We start from the raw sequence: 23,123 nt of genomic DNA, 5'->3' as shown, positions 1-23,123 counted from the left end.
GCACAAGTGAAAATGGCGGCGACACGTGGCTCCTTATATAGAATACGAATCTCGCGAGAATCCGACAGCGGGATGATGTTCGGGCGTGCTCGGGTTAACCGAGCAAGGCGGGAAGATTCGAGTCTGCCTCGGAACCATGTAAAATGGGTGAAGTTCGGGGGGGTTCGGATCCCGGGGAACCGAACCCGCTTATCACTAGTGTAAACTGGTGTTGTTTATTGTCACTACTTACAGTGCAGCCTAGAACTCCTAATATAATACAGGGGTAGCATTAATCCTTGTGCACACTAGTATGTTTTTTTTGTCACTGCCCGCAGTGTAGCATTAACAATTTAATGGTTCACTATGGTGCCAACAAAAAGTTTTTGGCATATGCAACCATTACTATAATTTAAGCTCAGTGATTCACAGCAGTGTGTGTTCGGGGTCAGGCTGTGCCACCATGATAATAAAATAAGTACTGTGAGTTAAAGTGAACTGTTAAAAAACAGAAAAGTTAGCTTTTTTGTAAAACCTGTGTATATTCAGGGCCAGGTCATGCCACTACATTAATAAGTAAAGCACTGAGTCACAGTGGAAAATTGGCATTTGTTAAAAAATAAATAGAAAAAATACAAATACAAATAAAAGAAAAATACATTTGTGTGTGTTCAGGGCAGGTTACAACGCTCAGTAGGTGCCATTTCACCCACCATATTAATAAAATAAGCACTGTAAGTTAATATGGATCACAATCAGTCAATGGTTTAGCAGGAGTAACAACCAAGTACTAGTGTTGTGACTGCTGCCAGGTTATGATGATTTTGATCTTAGTAGTACTTCAACATCAACTAAAGCCAATGCTCAAGAGTATAGAGGGTTTAAGAAGGGGTGCCTGAAATTAAAACAATACTTTCAATGATAAAGGGGGGGGGGGAAAAATCACCTCTAATACAGAGAAAATTTACCACCAAAAACCATAATATTGGCAATATGCTATTTACCACAGTGGCAAGGAAAGGCTCAGGCCTTGGATTTATTTGCAGTTGGTGGTTCTAGAAATGCTGTCAGTCAGGCATCTTCTTCTATAACCTCACATGATGATGTAACACATTGTCACTCTGACTCAAGAAGAGGTGTCAAATGTAAACAGGCAAATCAGTACAGACCCCCCACACACTAAGGCTGAAGAACTAACTGTGTGTTCAGAAATGTCACAAATCCCTAAAAATAGTGTAAGGGAGTTCATGTTAGCTGTGTATGAGTCTGACATTTCTGATACTAGTACTGTACTTATAGAGAATTCTCCTTCGACCATATATGCATACTCTGGTGAAATAGAAATTGAGGCAGCCACTGTGGAAGTGCAATAGGATAAGGGGGTATGTGTGTAGCTGATGCCATTAATGAGGATGTTGGTGATGAGGATGTTGTTTATGTAAGTCATGCATCAGTGGAAACAGTTCTTGCCCATGATAACAAGAAGGCCATTGTCATGCCTGGACATCAAACAAATAAATCCACCTCATATTTTTACTCAAATCCTGACAATTGTCAAGCCATCTGTAATGTTTGTGAAGCCAAAGTAAGTAGAGGTACGGACGTTAACCATCTAGAAACCTCTTCTACATAATTTGCAGGAAGTTCATTAAAAGTTTTTGTCAAAACTGGAACATCAGCTAGCTCTCATCTTTCAGCTAGATCCCAGCACATGCAATCTCCACTGCTAACACTTCACGTAATGGTAAGAAATAGTCCTCTTGTATCCAATTTGCTAAGGCTAACTAACCTCTCCCCTATCCAGGATTCCTCAGAAGAATCCCTGAGCACTATGCCTGCTGCTGCTGCTGGAGGTGAATCCTCATCCCAGAAGGTACCAAGAAGAATACTAGTAGTTTCAAACAATAATTGACTAAAAAACAATAATTTGCAAAAGTAAGTATGAAATCTGCCACCCAGCTGCACCACGGATCACTGAAGCCATGATGGCAATGCTAGTATTAGATTTGCGGCCAATATGTGCCATTTATGCATCTGGTTTTAGATGGGTAATTGAGGTCCTGTGTTCCTGCTACCAAATTCAATCTCGGTTCCATTTTACTTAAAAAGCAATTCCTCGCATGTACCAGGACGATAAGAATAAAATAATTATTGGCCTACAAAATTCTACCCACTGTCCACTTAACACCATTTATGTGGACAAGCAGTAGTGGTAAAACTAATGATCACGTGACTGTGGCAGCCCACAGGATGGGTGTATCTCCTTCAGCAGCAGCCGCAGAGGCAGTTTGTAACACAAAATGCAAGCTCATTCACAGGCAGGTTACTCTCTGTATCACCAACTTCACTAAGAGCCATACCAATATCAACCTGTTAGAAAAGTTAGAAGATAAAGTAGCACAATGGCTCAGAAGTTTCACTAGGTGTGGTAACACCCGGTGCGCAGTCTGCACTATCCCCCCCGCACCCCCGGTGCAGCCACCCGAAATGGGGTCATGGCCTAACAAAAGGGGGCGTGGTCTCACTGGGATCTTCATTTCTTCTCTCCAGGGGTGTGTCCAGCATTCCCGGAGATGATGGCTGCCCCCAGAGACTAGGTTCTTCATGTGTGACAGGAGCCGAGTGCTGCAGGAGAATATCACACTTCAGCACTCGGCTCACTGCAGAAGAGGCGGCACTTTGGTGTCATCCCTTCTGAGGATGATACCCGTGTGGGCCACACACTGCGCACCCGGCATGTGATACAACTGCAATGGCTTAACCTTCTAGGATTCTCCTCAGGATTTGAAATTTCTAATAACTCCATTAATATTGTGAAAACATTACAACTGGGTCAGTTTGAATACGTCCCATGTTTTGCGCACACAGTCAACTTGGTAATACCGTTTTTTTTTTTGTAAATTCCAGGGGCGTGCAGGAGATGCTTTCTTTATGGACATTTTCAGCATTCATGTAGGAGATTGCAGTGGCTGCAAGAACAGTTCAATTTACCATGGCACACACTGCAGAAAGAGGTAGTAACAAGGTGGAATTCTACCCTGCATATGCTTCAGCAAATGGTGGAACAGCAGCAAGCATTCAAGCGTACACAACAAGCCATGACATAGGGAGAGGAGGGGGAATGTATCTTAGTCCAGTATAGGAGAATACTTTCTGTTTTATGCAGGGTAATGAAACCATTTGAAGTAGTAACCTATGAAGTCAGTTCAGACCAGTGGCGTATTTATAATTGGTGCAGTGTGTGCGGTGCACACGGAGTCCAGGGGGGCCCACACTGCACACCCTGCACCTATTTTTTTCAATACTTACCCTCCAGAGTCCCACTGCGGCAGCAGCAGCACTGCAAGAATCACCAGGAAAATGGCACGGCGGCAAGTGCGCAGTAAGAAAATTTCTAGGAAAGCGGCTGCCGCACCAGTTTTCCATGCGCACTAGACTCTGGGACTGCGCTAGGGTCACATTGTGTGACATTCTCCTGCAGCACCCAGCTCCTGTCATAGAGGAGGAGCTGACAGTGCAGGCACTGGTCTCTGGGGGCAGCCTAGCAGCTTCGAGGATGCTGGGCTGACCCTGGAGTGATGTCATTGGGATTCCTCTTGAGGCCATGGCCCTTTAACTTAGGCCATGTCCCCTTTTCAGTCAGGGATACAAAGTGCGCACCGGGTGTCAGTAGACTCGGTGACACCAAAACGAACAAAAAAAGGGGGTGTGGCACTGCGCTAATGGAGAAATCTGTAATTCGCTATACCTAAATTGCTGCTGTAGGGAAATGTGGAATCACTACCTAATCCCACTCTATAAACACAGGATACAAAAGGATATCCCCAGCGCAAGCTAGGACGAATAAAAAATAAATATCACTATATGTATAGTAAATATTCTTTATTGAAAAAGGTAAGTATTGCAAATCTGGTATATAATAAAAGGATCTTTATATATCTCTAAAATTATTTGACTTGAATTAAATTCTCATAGCAAAGTATATGGGAAAGTTATCTTGCCAATTACCGGTAAACATACAGACAGATTAACATACAACATAAAACATAAAAACATATAATTTAATAATGTCCGGAATGGGTATAAAAAAGGAAAATAAAAGCTCAAAGGATTCGTTCCTGAAGTTCTGTGTCCAAATAGGAGATATTGTACCTATAGTGGTAGATAAGGTGCTTGTATACACAGGGGGTGCACAAATCTGCGGCTTACTCCCTCTGGTTTCAAGTGCACTTCTAATTAAATAAATATGTAGCTGCTATATTTGGTTCAACTAATAATAGATCAAAAGAAGTCAGTCACTGTTTAGTCTGAGTCCATCTCTACAGGAAGTGGGCTCCCCAGGTATTGATGTCCCATGCAGATCAGAGATATAAACGGTGTTATGAGGGATAAGTACCTCAAGTAATGTTCCGTGCTGCAGGTCTTCCAAACTGGTCCCCTGGTATCCTGTTCTCCCACTGACGGGTGAGTCCTGAGTCCGCCGGCGGATATCCCGTCACGCCGGTCTCAGCGCTGAACGGCAGTGTACAGGATCGATTCGATCTGGGACTCGGTGACACCTCTGTCTGTATCATGCCTTGAAGCAAAATAACAAAATGTTAAATGGAGCCCAACTAGAGCATCATATAATGTTATCTGCAGCATCATCTAGATAATCACTTAGAGACATTACAGAGGTTAATGCTTGTTTTAAAATTAAATAAAACTATACATATGAGCTTTGCATAATTCAGGGGTTTTTATTACATATTTTAGTTTGCAAAAGATATAAATTATGGTTTTAGTGCTCTAAATTACTATACGCTAGGGTGTCAAAAAGCATTTTTATCTTATCAATTGATTTGGTTTTATTTCCTTTTTGGTGAGTTTGTATCTGTTTCTTAATCCTCTTTAGAACATCAGTTCCATCACCTTACAGAACAGCTCTCCTCTCCAGCAGCCAGGACTGGCTTTTCCCTTAATCCTGTAGGATTTCTGTGTTGACGTGAGGTCAAGTGATTTCCACTACAGTAATTTGAGACATCTTAAATGTTTTTTTTTAGAGAAATCCAGTCAATCCAAGCTGAGAATAAGTAACCTGTGACATAATATTTTGAGAGTGGGTATTTAAGGGTATTAATAAAAGAGTCAGTGGCTTTAGCATGGCCATGCAGTGAAAGATGTAAATAATTGATCCGTATGTTGTAGGTCATATGTACTTTAACTTTATTATAACTATAATACAGTAAAAAAAGAATATATATATATATATATACATATACACACAGTATATATATATATATATATTATATATGCTGTCAAATAAGTTTTTTTATTAACTTTATATATATACGCACACACACAAATGTATACTGTAAGTGTGTATATATATATAAATATATATATACATATATATATATATATATACATACACAGTATATATATATATATATATACACACATGTTTATATATATATTTATATATATATATATATATATATATATATGAGAGTAACATTGTAATGGTGTTACTTTTTATCGGCTTGATATTTACATTTATTGTTCTGCAATATTAAAGAAAACATTTTAATAACAACCAGTTTTACAAAAAAATAAAGGTTTACAAAAAAATAAAGGTCCATTTGAATTGCTGATAAACATTCAATGTAAAATAGGTTTAACTCATAACACAAGAAACGCAATTTGTCTAAACATTAAAATTTACACACATCATCCAGTTTTGCAAAGTCTAATCTTGTCCTGATGTTTTGTATTGACTATAAAATAATCTTTAATCTCAAGCCTTCTCAAATCTCTCTTTTTAACAATACATTGCCACATAAAGAGTATATTTTATCCAAATTGTTTTAGTTCATTATCTCTTATATTGGAATCCGAAAATTAGTATGGCAGAGATCCAGAGTATTTAAATTAGTCAAATGTTGCATTTTTCTGTATATAATTGAAAAGCTACTGCTTATTCATAAAGGCAAGTGAATTATGGCATGGGTTTTAGAAAAATAAAGTTTACTTGATGCAATCATTAAATAGTTGTGTGAAACCGATGCCTATTAGAACTACTGCAGATTCATTCAAATGTTTGCTAGAAATTTGCTTCATACAATGTGTGGGGAATATCTCTGTTTGAAATCTGAAGCCAGCAGGGAAAGAATGACAGATTTTACGTTGTTTAAAGAATAAACAAAAAAGGAAGTATCTTAGATCAGGAAGCGGATTCCCTTAACTCAAATAAAAGTGTCCTCTATTTAGTGACCAGATGTGAGTGTCAATGACACAAAAGGCACATCAGAAAGGCATCATTTAGACTACAGATCTTGTAAATATTGCAGACTTTTAGCCAGCTATAAACCCCGGGTATAAAAAGAATGCTAAATTAACAGATCCTGCATTGCAGGAAGTTCAGTGATGTGGAACATTTAGCACAGCTATTGAAAAGAAGTTTTTAGAAAATAAAGAAAATACAAGACAATCAACATTCTTTAAGATAGTCGTAAATTTCTAGGGATATCGCTTTTAGTTTGACATCCTTGCCACCCTCGAAGAACTGGGCTTTAAAATAATTAAGAATATCAAACAACATTAACAACTCACTGCCCAAAAAACTCTTCTGATTTTTACATTGAGTAACCCCGGAATTTGGGAGGTGCAGTAAAGACTAGCAGATGTTACTAAATCAATGAAAGTGAAATCAATAACCAATCACTATATTTGGATGCTAAATTGTAGACTAGCTTTAAAATTAAACATAAAATATAATATTAGCAGTTGCAGAAGTTTATAGATGAAAATATCCATTTTGTAACGTTTTTGTAGTTGGAGAAAGGGAGAGGAAGAAATCAGTATTAAATAGATATTCAAATTAAGGAAACACTTACAATGTAACTAAAGAAATACTAATTATTAATAATAGAGGCGATACAACAAAATAGATGGAGGAGTGGACTGATTAGATAGAAGTATTCTAAAGTAGCAATTAAAATGAGAGGAAGGGGCGTGAAGTGTCATCAGAATAGGCAAACTGTCCCTTTGTGACAACCAATATCACTTATTTCCCTCTCACCCTAATGGAAGAGTGTATGAAAATTGGTGATGTTGGGGTACTGCATTCTGCCTTTATATGTCAAGCCAAATAAAGAAGCCATATATGTGGATAAATGAAACCAAGTCACATTCAGTAAGAATTATTACTGTCGCAGTTACTGCTGAAATATAAAAGCATATGATGTGCTTAAAAGGCAACCATAATGAGTAAAAGCTACTTGCACTGAAGTGTTTTGCTTTAAAACTTTAAAACATATACTGTAGTGATGCTGAACTTTAATGAAATTATCAGTTTGCATTGATCTTAATTGGATATTGATTAAAGAACTTTGTCAGATGTGGACGCGCATTTATTGGTAAGCTGCTCAATCAGATTGTGATGTCACTCAGGCGCTAAAAGGGTGGGGTAATTCTGTGTAAGAAAAAAACATTTTGTTATCCCTAATGCACACTGAGTGAAAAATAATACTACATAATAATCAGATAATATGGAGATCTTAGTTACGTATATATCTGCAGATATAGGGTTAAGCCCCCAGGCTGATCGGCAAGGCGTCTCCGTCACTGGGGGTCCCTAATACTAGGCATGGGTCCAGGGTGCAGGACCCCATCACATCGGCACAGGCCGGCTGCCCAGGTCAGCACACAGGTGAAAATTAATAAGGGTTAATAAGAAGCACATAAGTGCTATGTAAGTGAAGTGTGATTAAAATAATACAAAAATATATACAAAGTGATAGGGAAAATCATAAGTGTTAATAAAGTGTTAGGGTGTGCCGACCTGAAGCCGCCAGCCATACCGACATAGGGGCAACCGCACCGCACACCCACCCCATAAATAATTACACGTATGTCTGGGTCTGAATGCCCGGTGTAAGGCCACATGATAATGGCTCCTACAGCATCTGAGAGCCAGTTTACCTGGAGACACCCCTAACTTCTGCAATGGAACTCTGGAGTCAGCGATCCCTCCTAATGCTGACCCATCCATGCCTCTCTAACTACAATGCACATTTATTGGTAAGCTGCTCAATCAGATTGTGATGTCACTCAGGTGCTAAAAGGTAGTATTATTTTTCACTCAGTGTGCATTAGGGATAACAAAATGTTTTTTTCTTACACAGATGTGAGAACTACAAATCTGGCCATGTAATATGTAAAACATGTGGACATTAAGGGTTACTGATAGAGGTTTGTTCCCATGACATGACCACTACATTTTGAATTTAACATACTGAGCCTGATCAAAACAGTTGCATATCTGGAGACTTCCAGTAATCCAAAATCCATAACTCCACTTCTACGATCAGAATGTCATGCTATAACGATTACACATTGGTAGCAGAGTGTCAGGTTCCCAGAAGAGCACATAGGTAGTACAGTGTCCGGTATTCAGGCTTGGAGTTGAGTAGCAGAGTACTAAGAACTCACAATTACACATGGAAGCAGAATGTGAGGATCTCTGAGTAGCACAATGGTAACAGTGTGCCCGGAAATCACAACTGCACATGGGTTGCCAAAATTTCAGAAACTCAAAATTGAAAATGGGTAGCAGAATTTCGAGATTTCAAAATTGCACAGGGTTAGCATATTGTGAAGATGTTTTAATTGCTCTCAGGTATAAGAGAGTCAATAGCTTATTACTGAATTTGGGTAGCAGAGTTCCAGGATTACATACAGGTAGCAGAGTGCCTGGTACTGATTAGTGCATGCTATTAATTTCCAAGAGTCACCTGACACGATAACTTAGTAAAATTATTGTTTCGGGGCAGAGTCCAGTTATAACTGACATCTGGTAGCAGGTGGTACAGGGGAAGTGCTACTGGCACACTGGCAAGAACCAGTATAATATGTAACAGATAACTCGGCTGGGACCGGTAATGCATTGTAGGTAACCAGGCTGGGACCTGTAATGCATAGTAAATAACGAGGCTGGGACCAATAATGCATAGCAGAGACATTGCACTAGAAGATACAGGATTCTGCTGGACCAGGAGGGCGTTCGTAGAAATGACATTGTACTGGCAACTGGACTGTTGCTCAGAAAGGGTTTAAATAGAGACTCCTGACCCTTTATTTGCTACCTGAGTCAGCTGGGTGCAAAGTGTATTCCTGTCGGTGGAAATGTAGTCAGTTGACCACTTCCAAAATGGTGGCACCCATGCACCAGAGTCAGCAAGAATTCAGTTAAGGAAAGTGTCTGCGCAGCATGCAGGCAGGGGCAGCAGGGTCCAGCAGACCCTAGAGGACTTCAGAGAAAGCAAGGACAGACAACACTGCGGTAAGTATTGTAGGGCTGAGCCATGGAGTGTAACAAGTTCAAATGAATTTACATCTATGGGTGAAAGTTTCATTTTAACTACTGTACATGTCTGCTTTTTAAATTCTAAATATCTGTTTATTTTTAATCTAAGAAAAAATATTACAAATACCTTAAATCTTATGTTAGATTTGGATTAATCACAGAAACAAAGGTCAATAAAAGCTAGTTACTCAAAAACAATGTTTTTATTCTCACAATATAATCATATTAGATAGCTCTTACAACGGTTAAGTACAGTATGCAGCACAAAATATGGACTATAAAAGTCTTTGTAAAATCATTTATAAAACATGATAGTCCTTCTTCAAAAAATGTTTAGCACCCAATAAAATTGTATTGTTATGTGTTTAGGAAGAGCGCTCTAAGAGTGCTGTAAGTTAACTCCCCTCACCGGTTATTAGGCTCCTAACAAAAATTAACCCTAGCGCAGAGGTTCCCAAACAGTGTTCCGTGGCTCCCTGGGGTGCCTCGGGACACTTGCAGGGGCGCCCTGGGTTGGTGGTCCAGGACCAATTAAAATTATTCAGTCAATATAATAGGCAAAACCAGTGCTGGTGACTGCCAGTCATAAAATATGTGGTCAAACAGAAGCAAATCTTGTCCCTCACCACACAACTGACCCTAAGGATGACATATAAACGCAATCTACTTAATGTAATATTTCTTTCTAAATTTCTCAATAAGAAATTTTTGGCCTAGGGGTGCCCTGAAAAAAATTCTGATATTCTAGGGCGCCGTGAATCAAAAAAGTTTGGAATCCACTGCCCTAGCGTGTAAGAGTGTGTGTACATGGGCATACAAGATGGGCCAAGTGGTTCTTATATGCCGTCAAATTCTATATTTCTATGTAACTAGTGGCCCCAGTGTTGTAAGGCAGCAATGCTAACCAATGTGCCACTGCTAAATCTCTGTATTACAGTTGGAAATGTCCTATAGTTAAGTTTATATTGGAAATCCTTACTCAGACTATTCCAGAAAGTACTCAACTCATAAAGAAGAATGGTGTGAAATGGAATACAAATATTTTCTACAAACAGGATTTTCAACAAAACATGTGTTTAACAAGTAATATAATTCCACATTTAAAATAAAGGCTTTGTGTATCTAGGTGATTAGTGAACCTGCACGTTAAACAACAACAATCCTAGTGTGGGGCTATATTGTTTGCATGACAGTGTGATTTCCAGGCCCATGTCACTGCATAGACCAGGCCTGGCCAACCTGTGGCTCTCCAGCTGTTGTGAAACTACAAATCCCAGCATGCCCTGTCACAGTTTTGCTATTAGGGAAGGCAAAAGTTGTGGCAGGGCATGCTGGTATGTGTAGTTTTACAACATCTGGAGAGCCACAGGTTGGCCAGGCCTGGCATAGACAGTAAATACCATTTCATCCTGTAGTTTTAACATAGAAACTGATGGAGGGGGGGGGAAACCCTACAAGTCCATGTGGTGTGTCCTTTTTTGTATGTGTTTGTTTTTGTGTGTTTAATTTAATTATGTTCTTTTTCATTACATTTTTATCGAGTATACGTGAAAACAGTATTATAAGGGTACATAAAAAAGAAAGTGGTAACAAGGGGAATAAAAAGTAAAGTAGGGAATATAGGTCATCAGCAGGCATCAAATAAACATAATGTAACAGTGTAAATATGTCAAACATCAGGGTCCATAGATAGGGGTTAATTCAGATAAAAAGGGGGAGAGGGACTCCACATGGCAGAATTTGCAGGGGGCACACTTACTGTCTGTGACATATAAGTGCCATGGGAATCATTTCATGATAGGAAAAGATGGGCCTGTGGAATATGGGACCTCTCCAGTCGCAATTTCAAAATGGCATTGTGTTTTGGATACAACTTTAGCAAATTGGGAATGGGAATGATATTTCCAATGCTGGACTATGATTGCTCTAGCAGATATTAATATGTGCCCAAGAACATAGCAGGTGGATTTAAGGACCGTGATGGGGTACCAATGCAAAAGGGCTAAGGAGAGATATGGGGGTATATTTACAAAGATTCGTGTTTTTGCCATTTTTAAGGGTGTTTGATCTCGAATGGTATCGGGTGCATTTTACTGCAACTTTTTGAATCCTGATACGGTCATTCACTAAGCTGCCGACTTTTCCAAATTCGTATTTTCCGATGTCGATGTGATTCGTAATGTCAGGCAGTGTTTTACGGGAGTGATGAGTAAAACACTGCCTGACAAAACACAAGGAATCCCAGCCGGATCTGTGAGATCCGTGCAGGGCTTCATTGTGTACCTTAAAAAGGTGTTTAAATTGTTTTAAAATCTGAAAAAAATTGCGTGGGGTCCCCCCTCCTAAGCATAACCAGCCTCGGGCTCTTTGAGCCGGTCCTGGTTGAAAAAATATGGGGGGAAAAATGACAGGGGTTCCCCCATATTTGATCATCCAGCACCGGGCTCTGCGCCTGGTCCTGGTGCCAAAAATATGGGGGACAAAAAGCGTAGGGGTCCCCCGTATTTTTGGAACCAGCACCGGGCTCCACTAGTCAGAGAGATAATGCCACAGCCGGGGGACACTTTTATCTTGGTTCCTGCGGCCCTGGCATTAAATCACTAACTAGTCACCCCTGGCCGGGGTACCCTGGAGGAGTGGGACCCCCTTAAATCAAGGGGTCCCCCCTCCAGCCACCCAAGGTCCAGGGGTGAAGCCCGAGGCTGTCCCCCCCATCCAAGGGCGGCGGATGGGGGGCATGCCTCCCCCGCAAGCTGTTACTTGGAGAACCACAAGTACCAGCATGTGGGGGGAAACGGGTTCGCTGGTACCTGTAGTACTAATTAAAAAAAAATACCCAAGAAAAAACATGACACACACCGTAACAGTAAAACTTTATTACATACATGCACACCTACATACATACATACTTACCTATGTTCACACGAGGCTCGGTCCACTTCTCCATGTAGACTCCACGGGGTACCTGAGAAAAAAATTATACTCACATAATCCAGGGTAGCTTCTGTCCTCTTTGTAATCCACGCACTTGGCAAAAAAACAAACCGAAAAAGCCGAACCACGCACTGAAAGGGGTCCCATGTTTACACATGGGACCCCTTTCCCCGACTGCTGGGACCCCCCCTGACTCCTGTCAAAGAGGGTCCCTTCAGCCAATCAGGGAGCGCCACGTCGTGGCACTCTCCTGATTGGCTGTGCGCTCCTGTAGTGTGACTGAGGCTGCGCACTGAAGATACAATGTAGCGCATAGGCGCTCCATTGTATCCAATGGTGGGAACTTTGCGGTCAGCGGATGACCGCGAGTAACCTCAACCGCTGACTGCAAAGTTCCCACCATTGTAAACATGGAACCCCTTTCAGTGCGTGGTTCGGCTTTTTCGGTTTGTTTTTTTGCCAAGTACGTGGATTACAAAGAGGACAGAAGCTACCCTGGATTATGTGAGTATAATTTTTTTCTCAGGTACCCCGTGGAGTCTACATGGAGAAGTGGACCGAGCCTCGTGTGAACATAGGTAAGTATGTATGTATGTATGTAGGTGTGCATGTATGTAATAAAGTTTTACTGTCACTGTGCGTGTGTCCTTTTTTTTTGTTGGGGTTTTTTTTTGTATTAGTACTACAGGTACCAGCGAACCCGTTTCCCCCCCGTATGCTGGTACTTGTGGTTCTCCAAGTACCAGCTTGCGGGGGAGGCTTGCTGGGACTTGTAGTACTGCTACAAAAAACAATATTCTATTTTTTTCACAAGGCTATCAGCCCCCCTTCCGCCGCCCTTGGATGGGGGGACAGCCTCGGGCTTCACCCCTGGCCCTTGGGTGGCTGGAGGGTGGGGACCCCTTGATTTAAGGGGTTCCCACTCCTCCAGGGTACCCCGGCCAGGGGTGACTAGTTAGTGATTTAATGCCAGGGCCGCAGGGACCAAGATAAAAGTGTCCCCCGGCTGTGGCATTATCTCTCTGACTAGTGAAGCCCAGTGCTGGTTCCAAAAATACGGGGGACCCCTACGCTTTTTGTCCCCCGTATTTTTGGCACCAGGACCAGGCGCAGAGCCCGGTGCTGGTTGATCAAATATGGGGGAACCCCTGTCATTTTTCCCCCCATATTTTTTCAACCAGGACCGGCTCAAAGAGCCCGAGGCTGGTTATGCTTAGGAGGGAGGACCCCACGCAAAAAATTTTCCCAGTTTTTATAGTAAACACACCCTTTCCCATAGATAACCATGCACAGATCTCACTGATCCGTGCATGGGCCCTCATTCCGAGTCGTTCGCTCGGTATATTTCATCGCATCGCAGTAAAATTCCGCTTAGTACGCATGCGCAATATTCGCACTGCGACTGCGCCAAGTAATTTAACAATGAAGATAGTATTTTTACTCACGGCTTTTTCTTCGCTCCGGCGATCGTAATGTGATTGACAGGAAATGGGTGTTACTGGGCGGAAACACGGCGTTTCAGGGGCGTGTGGCTGAAAACGCTACCGTTTCCGGGAAAAACGCAGGAGTGGCCGGAGAAACGGTGGGAGTGCCTGGGCGAACGCTGGGTGTGTTTGTGACGTCAACCAGGAACGACAAGCACTGAAATGATCGCACAGGCAGAGTAAGTCTGGAGCTACTCTGAAACTGCTAAGTAGTTAGTAATCGCATTATTGCGAATACATCGGTCGCAATTTTAAGAAGCTAAGATTCACTCCCAGTAGGCGGCGGCTTAGCGTGTGTAACTCTGCTAAAATCGCCTTGCGAGCGATCAACTCGGAATGAGGGCCATGGTTATCCAAACTCGACTGGAAAAAGCAGGTCTATTTTTTTGCTGCTTTCTTTAATGATGCGCAAAAAAATACACCCGCACTTGAGCACTCAGAGACTTACACCCAAATATGAATTAATAGTGAATACCCGTGTTGTATGAAATAACAGCCGCGTTTGACCGATGGTCTATTCATTCGCATTTCTGAACTTTGCCAATCAAACCATTACGAATAGCCCAAACACTGCCGAGATTTGTGCTTAGTGAATTCCCGTGTTGGGACTTAGAAAAAAAAACACAAATCGGACAAACTCGGATTTTTAGTAAATATTGGCCATGGAGTTATAGCCTATTTTATTTTGGGTAGACTGGCAGAACACCCCTAGATGGACGGAGCAGCTGCAGTCCCTTGATGTATACTGGGATGACACAGCACAAAATATTAATTTACATCAAAATATATATATTATTTTTTATACCATACACTGCAGTTACAGTGTCGCACAAATGAGTCAGAAATATATATAATAATTATACACTGCTGTTGACTTCACTGACAGTGTTGCACAAATGAGTCCAAAATACGTAGAATTTGTATTTATTTATTTATCGCACAATGGCGGTTACAGTGTCGCACAAATGAGTCAGAAATATATATATATATAATAATTACACACTGCGGTTGACTTCACCAACAGCATCGCACAATACATTTAGGAGTAGGAAATAATATACTGTGGTCTGACCAGCAGTGTCACAGTACTTATGAAAATAAAATAAAAATTGTATAATACATTTGGGTACACTACAAACAAAATATATATATAATTTTTATTATTGTAATTTTTAGCTTTTTGTTTTTATCTTTTATTATTTTAATTTTACACTGGGGCAGAGCCCCTGGATGGATGGACAGATCACCTCTTTCAGATACAGCAGGCAGAGAGAGCACCCCTTTTTCAGATACAGCAGACAGAGAGCACCTCATTAAGATACAGCATACAGAGAGAGCACCCCATTCAGATACAGCAGACAGAGAGAGCACCCCTTTTCAGATATAGCAGAGCGAGACCCCATTTTTTAGATACAGCAGAGAGAGCACCCCTTTCAGATACAGCAAAGAGCACCCCTTTTTCAGATACAGCAGAGAGAGCACCCCTTTTTTAGATACAGCAGACAGAGAGAGCCCCCATTTATTAGATACATCAGAGAGCGCAACCCTTTCAGATACAGCAGAGAGAGCACCCCTTTTCCAGATACAGCAGACAGAGAGAGCACCCCTTTCAAATAAAGCAGACAGACAGAGCACCCCTTTCAGATATAGCAGACAGAGAGAGCACCCCTTTCAGATACAGCAGACAGAGAGAGCACCCCTTTCAGATACAGCAGAGAGAGCACCCCTTTCAGATACAGCAGAGAGAGCACCCCTTTCAGATACAGCAGAGAGCACCCCTTTCAGATACAGCAGACTGAGAGAGCACCCCTTTCAGATACAGCAGACTGAGAGAGCACCCCTTTCAGATACAGCAGACTGAGAGAGCACCCCTTTCAGATACAGCAGACTGAGAGAGCACCCCTTTCAGATACAGCAGAGAGAGCACCCCTTTCAGATACAGCAGACTGAGAGAGCACCCCTTTCAGATACAGCAGACTGAGAGAGCACCCCTTTCAGATACAGCAGACTGAGAGAGCACCCCTTTCAGATACAGCAGACTGAGAGATTACCCCTTTCAGATACAGCAGACTGAGAGAGCACCCCTTTCAGATACAGCAGACTGAGAGAGCACCCCTTTCAGATACAGCAGACTGAGAGAGCACCCCTTTCAGATACAGCAGACTGAGAGAGCACCCTTTTCAGATACAGCAGACTGAGAGAGCACCCTTTTCAGATACAGCAGACTGAGAGAGCACCCCTTTCAGATACAGCAGAGAGAGCACCCCTTTCAGATACAGCAGACTGAGAGAGCACCCATTTCAGATACAGCAGACTGAGAGAGCACCCCTTTCAGATACAGCAGACTGAGAGAGCACCCCTTTCAGATACAGCAGACTGAGAGAGCACCCCTTTCAGATACAGCAGAGAGAGCACCCCTTTCAGATACAGCAGACTGAGAGAGCACCCCTTTCAGATACAGCAGACTGAGAGAGCACCCCTTTCAGATACAGCAGACAGAGAGAGCACCCCTTTCAGATACAGCAGAGAGAGCACCCCTTTCAGATACAGCAGACTGAGAGAGCACCCCTTTCAGATACAGCAGACTGAGAGAGCACCCCTTTCAGATACAGCATACAGAGAGAGCACCCCTTTCAGATACAGCAGAGAGAGCACCCCTTTCAGATACAGCAGACTGAGAGAGCACCCCTTACAGATACAGCAGACTGAGAGAGCACCCCTTTCAGATACAGCAGACAGAGAGAGCACCCCTTTCAGATACAGCAGACAGACAGAGCACCCCTTTCAGATACAGCAGACTGAGAGAGCACCCCTTTCAGATACAGCAGACTGATAGAGCACCCCTTTCAGATACAGCAGACTGAGAGAGCACCCCTTTCAGATACAGCAGAGAGAGCACCCCTTTCAGATACAGCAGACTGAGAGAGCACCCCTTTCAGATACAGCAGACTGAGAGAGCACCCCTTTCAGATACAGCAGACTGAGAGAGCACCCCTTTCAGATACAGCAGACTGAGAGAGCACCCTTTTCAGATACAGCAGACTGAGAGAGCACCCCTTTCAAATACAGCAGACTGAGAGAGCACCCCTTTCAGATACAGCAGACTGAGAGAGCACCCCTTTCAGATACAGCAGACTGAGAGAGCACCCCTTTCAGATACAGCAGACTGAGAGAGCACCCCTTTCAGATACAGCAGACTGAGAGAGCACCCCTTTCAGATACAGCAGACTGAGAGAGCACCCCTTTCAGATACAGCAGACTGAGAGAGCACCCTTTTCAGATACAGCAGACTGAGAGAGCACCCCTTTCAAATACAGCAGACTGAGAGAGCACCCCTTTCAGATACAGCAGACTGAGAGAGCACCCCTTTCAGATACAGCAGACTGAGAGAGCACCCCTTTCAGATACAGCAGACTGAGAGAGCACCCCTTTCAGATACAGCAGACTGAGAGAGCACCCCTTTCAGATACAGCAGACAGAGAGAGCTTGGACTTCAGAGTTTGCTGGTTTGAGAATCAGCCAAGTTCCATGATGATGGAAGTCAGTGATGTTACATTCATCAAGCTATAGATCCGAAGAGTAATTCTTCTGTTCTTCATGTGACTTGTTGAGAGAGAAAAGCTCTAATCTTGCAGAAATTACGAATATCAGGAACTGTATCGAGAATATGAGAATAAAACCTCCTTGGCAGTCAGAGAGATATTTATCTGTCTCCTCCTCCTATTCTGACTAAGCATGTGTGGGATTATGTCCATGTAAGTTTACTAATTACTACAGTAAGATTTACATCATATCTGAAAATACTCAAACCTACATAATTAAAAATAATGCCTGTACTTTTTGCTGTCGCGTTTATACTCCTGAGGATAGTGCCTCTTTGTGCACTTGCTCCCTGGTATCCTCAGGTGCTTAAAGTAGCGCTTTCTGTCTAGTGAGGTGGCCGTAAAAATTGTCATGTTCCAGATGCTCCTGTTCTTTCTTTTTCACGGGCAGGAGTAGGGGCACATGTGGCAGCTCTAGCAGCAGAGTTCAGGTGGGCAGTACATTGGAGGATGGGGAGCACAGGTGGACTGTGCTGCATGGTGGAAAGAGGGGGCTCAAACACTCCAGTCATGCCCACTGGATCTGCAATTGTCTGTAGCTAAGGGGGCCCTGTAGCACCATACCTGCTTTCCCCAGTGGGAGATGAAGCCATTCATACCATGGATAGTCAGCCTGTGACTGTGAACAGCTACACTGCTGGACCACCAAGAAGATGGTCCACCTAAACTAATCACACTAGTGCATCCTCACAACTGTCCCAATCTCCACTCTGAGCCACACTTGCTCCTATTGCCGCAGTTGTGCAATCGTCCAGTTATATTGTAAGCTCTTTTCTGTGCAGGGCCATCTCTAGCCATTATTTTTATGCTGTATTTATCTCATCTCATTTGCATTGTTCAAGTACTGCATAGCCTGCATTTCGCATCGCAGTAACTTACAAATAAATGTTAACAATAATCATGAATAAAGTAATAAAATATAGTAATAATAAAACAGTAAGAATGCTTATACTATGTTGCAAACAACAGTTGGTACTACAATAGATGTTGTATCAGAAAGAGGAAGTAGATGAGGATAGAGCCGGAGCAGGGCTCACTGCCACCCTATGCCAGCCCCACCTCCGAAAACGTGATGTAATGTGAGGTGGTAGGGGTGCTTTTAGGAAAAAGTGGAAAGCTTCCCAAACACTCCAAGCAGCTCAACACACTGCAGGATGCAGCACTGCAGAAGCACTACTTGCCACAGGAAGCCATTCCAAGGGCATCCAGTCAGAATCCCGGCAATCGAAAATGCAGATTCCCGGAATCCCTACACTACTCGGAATGCCAGTGCCGGGATCCCGACATTGATCAGTATCCCAGCACTGGGATGCGGGAAGGTAAGCCACGGGGGAGGGAGGTTAGATTTAGGTTGCGGGGGGAGGGTTACGGAAAGGCTCTGGGGGGAGGGGGTGCATAGTTCCGGGGAAGGGGACAAAGAGTTAGGCACCCACCAGGGAGGGTTAGGGTTAGGCTGCGGGGGAGGGAGAGTTGGAGTTAGGCAGCGGGAAGGGCTGGTTAGGGTCAGTGTCGGACTGGGGCATGTAAGGCCCACTGGGGGAATGCAGTGGTAGAGGCCCATGTTTAGTTGTGCGGTCAGTCTGCAGAGGGGGTGTGGCCTGCCACCTCATTTTTTTGACTAACCAATAGAGAGTGCAGCGTCTGAGCCCCTTCATAAATATATTGTCAAAGTCAGAAAAATATCTCTATGCACACTACCATATTTGCACCTCACACAGGTCCGTGCTGCGCATGCGTACGCTCTCCCGTACGTGCGCATACTCACAGTCGCGGGCACCCGCAGGCGCACGGTATGCGTATTTACGGTAGAGTTTATGTGATCGTAGCGTGCGACTCAATCGTTACATATTTTCACTATATAATGTATTTTGTAGATCATGGTCCCTTTGATAGATTCTGAAAGTTTAGTTAACATAGCATGTTCCTGAACGGAGAGATCCCTCTTTGTATTGTATGAAGGGTCTAACAGGGGTCATACAGTGGTGTTTAGTACCCATCGGAAGAGTATTTAATTAGCAATATTCCGGTGTTGGTTTGGAGCGGATTAATCGCTCGTGCGAATAGTTATGGACATAAGAAGTTTATGTCCATTTACTATTATTTGTTCTTATTTAGTCATGCGGCGGGAAACCCAGTATCCCACCCACCTGAACAGTTGGAAGCAGTCACAGCCCACCTGTATGAATCAACCTATGACCTTTTGTTATAATGCGAAGCCGAATTCCTGTGTCCAATGAACAATGAGATTGTAGGGACCATTGAATTGTATTGTGTGTGGGGCATAAATAGGCAGGCCGACCATATCCAGTTCACTCTCTTCAACGGTTCTCATTGCTGATAATCGGGAGCTGGATATCGAGGCGCATGCGATCGTTTCCCCTTGTGCGTAAGTGTTTCTCCGCAACTATATTGATCTTCTTGTTATTGTGGGCCAATCTCTCTCTCTCTCTCTCTCTCTTCTCCTCTTTCTCTCTTATTTTCCCTTAAATAGTAATTGTATTGTATTTCCTGTGTAGTTATCTGGTTAGGTAGTCTATGTTATATTGTAGTGTATGATTTGTATTTGTATTAATTCTTTTGCAAGTATATCATTCATAATATATATATTAGGCGTTGGACCCTGAGCACGGTATCTGTGTATTTCTTATAGTGTTAAGTATTCTCAGAGCGTCGGTGACGCTAGAACAGCTTTAAAGGTAATAAGGTTATACTGTGTTGCATTTACACTCTATCATTACACTAAGGTTTTACTGCACAATACACTGTTTATGGTTTAGATACAAAGGTTTAACATTGTGAGCGTCAGCGCCGCTGGTGATCTCCTCATGGTCCCGAGCATCCGCTACGCTATAGCGAATCATTAAGTTAGTCAGCAGCCAATAGCGTGCCTGCCCGTGATCTCTTGGCCGTGAGCGAACGTGACGCTTGAGCGTCTCGACTACGGCTAAGCGATTGTTACGCAACGTGCGTACCCTTACGGTACTTCATACGTAGATAGCGTACAGTGTTCTTAGACCTCATAAAGGGTATTATATAAGATAAATATTTAGCTTTATCAATTGCGGGCTCGCCCGTCCTTCACATATCTGCACTAGGTAATTTCAGCAGACATTATCCAGCAGCAAAGGGCGGGAGATCATATTCCTCGTAGTGCTGTTTGGATAAGCGTCTGCTTCTCTTAGTAAAGGGTGCTGAAGGAATCCGGGAACCGGAGGTAAGAACAACACGCTAGTCTCTTTTAAAACTGTTTATTTTTCTGTCTTGCGTACACACGCACGCATATCTGCATTTCTTTTCATTCGTGTATTTTCATATATCACTCTCCTGTTTGCTATTGTATAATTGATAAACGTGCTAAGAGAGATTTGCCGCTATTTCATAGTTTAAGAGTAAAGGTAATATAGTTAAAGTATAGACAAACACACAGCTGTGCCTGAGAGACAAGGCGAAGTCAGTGTGGTGCGCGGTAGATGATAAAGGATCATCTACATTGATAAACGTATAAATTGTGTTACGGTGGATCTTTGCTTTGCGTACACGTGTCTCTAACAAAGGACTGAGACTTGCGTACGCAACCCAAGGGCCGACGCACGCAGCGTATATTACGCAACGGAGCGTACGGGTATGCCCACGTAACTCAAAACACAAGTGTTAATTTTTTTCAACGCGATAAATAGCGCAACACGGTAAATAACGCAAGGCGATAAATCGCGCAAATTTATTTTAAACATTCAAAATTTAAATTAATAGATCCTTCTCCTAATTTGTAACACATCTGGTCTAAAGAGAAATTTCTGCGCAGAAATAGAAATAGAAACAAAAGTGTATATGTGGTGAGTGAGTGTTTGTTTTTACAATTTTTGAGGTTGAACCACAAGAAAAGTCGAGTTCTCGTGAGGTACATGCGTGTAAGTGACGTACATGGTGGCTAGGGAGGCATCCCTGGTTAAAACATACAATTTGAGCATTAGAGTGTAGCAGACCAGGAGGTCATACTGTAACAGACCAGGAGGTCATAGCAGACCAGCAGGTTCAGGTACAGCAGACAAGGAAGTCCGCTATACAGTCCACAGGCACAACACCAAGAAAGGGTTGGTGCAACACCCATATAGGCCATACAAGCTCTGGCTGAAGGAATTCGCAGCCGTAATTTTCGATTCCACTGGTCGCTCCGTACATAAGATTAGTTGCTTATGTGCTGAACGATTGTACCGCACGTAATTGTGTGCATTAGTAAACCTGACCGGTACTATTTGTGTACGAAGGTCATAAACGCTATTTGTACATTCTAACGTGATTTGTGTAATTTTTTTTATTTTAAGGGAGGTTCGCTGCTCACTCAGGAACTATCCAACAACCAATAGTTACTGGAAAGAGTAAGTGTTCTTCGGATCACCCTCATAGGTTCCAGTAAATAGAGGTTCAGGTCGCAGGGGCCCTGGGTCGAGTACGCCAGCACCATATCGGTGTGATCAGGTCGTATTGGTCGGCGTGGGCGAGTGAGTGGGGTACTCGGTAAACCGCCACCGTCAGCCTATTTTGAACATTTTGGTTTGCGTAAGGGTTGGCTGAATAAAGCAACACCTTCGAACTATGGGGGCCACTTGTTCAGGTAGGGGGCGATCAACCTCGGTTCGGGTTGATTCAGTGAACCGACCAGTCGGGTCGGCAAGGTACGTAATGTGTGAGAAATACGGAAGTCACACAGAAGCTTTATGTGATGAATGGGAGAGAATGACAGTACATGACGGGGAGAAATTCCCAAGAGTAGGTAGCTTCAGCACAGAAGTGTTAACGAATTTAAGGAGAAGGATATGTCTCATTAAATCAGCCAAGAGACGAATCAAACATTACGATTATTTGCAGTTGTGGCAACAGGAGGGTGACATACAGAGAGGCTTGGCTCAGGCGGCGGGATCTGGCTCGATCAGAAAACTGATAGCCACGGCCCCACCGCCACCATATATATCGGGAGAAAAATTGGTTGCGGAGAATGACGCATTAAGGTGTAACAAACAAACACTTAGCAACTGTGTAAATGTTAAAGATAATGTTAACCAATTAACCAATGCAAGTATTAACCCGTGCAAGTTGTACCCTGTTTTGAACTTTCCTCAGGAGTGTGATCAAGAGGACGAATCGGCAACAATTTCAGCGCTCTCTCTAGCAGCCACCATAGCAGAGACCACAGTAGGCACAGCTCCACCCCCGAGATTAGTAACAAAGGCCCCTAGCGGAGGGATAGGTGAGGTCGTATCAACGGGTAAGTACGGCACCATACACTATGCTGAAACTATTTCACCACAGCCTGTAGAATCTACACAGAATGAGGTTGTTAGAGTTAATCCTGTTAAGGTAATAGTAGTTCCAAATGGGAAAACAGACACTTCAGGAGTCACTCCTGTTAGGAACATTGCCATGTATAGCCCATTTTCCCGAATGGAATTAAGGACCATAGTGTCGGAATTCCCTGACCCTAGAAAAGACTTAGTTGCCAGCCAAAAATACATCAGAGACCTAGGTAACACGGTAGAGCCCAACAACAAAGACTGGCAGATATTGCTGAGAGCATGTTTACCCTCCAATGTCGACGCAGCTCAATTTTTAGCTGACTGTGGATTAGATCAGGATGTACCTCTTACAGAAGTGTACAACAAAGACAATGTAAAAAGAATAAGTTTACAGTTAAAGGAGTATTTCCCAGCCGTAGTTAAATGGAACAAAATATTCTCCATTAAACAGAAGGAGTCAGAAACAGCTGCCGAGTATTTTCACAGA

Source organism: Pseudophryne corroboree, chromosome 11 (assembly GCF_028390025.1).
Source record: "Pseudophryne corroboree isolate aPseCor3 chromosome 11, aPseCor3.hap2, whole genome shotgun sequence".
In the NCBI taxonomy this organism is placed as follows: domain Eukaryota; kingdom Metazoa; phylum Chordata; class Amphibia; order Anura; family Myobatrachidae; genus Pseudophryne; species Pseudophryne corroboree.
Note: the sequence above shows the minus strand (reverse complement) of the source record.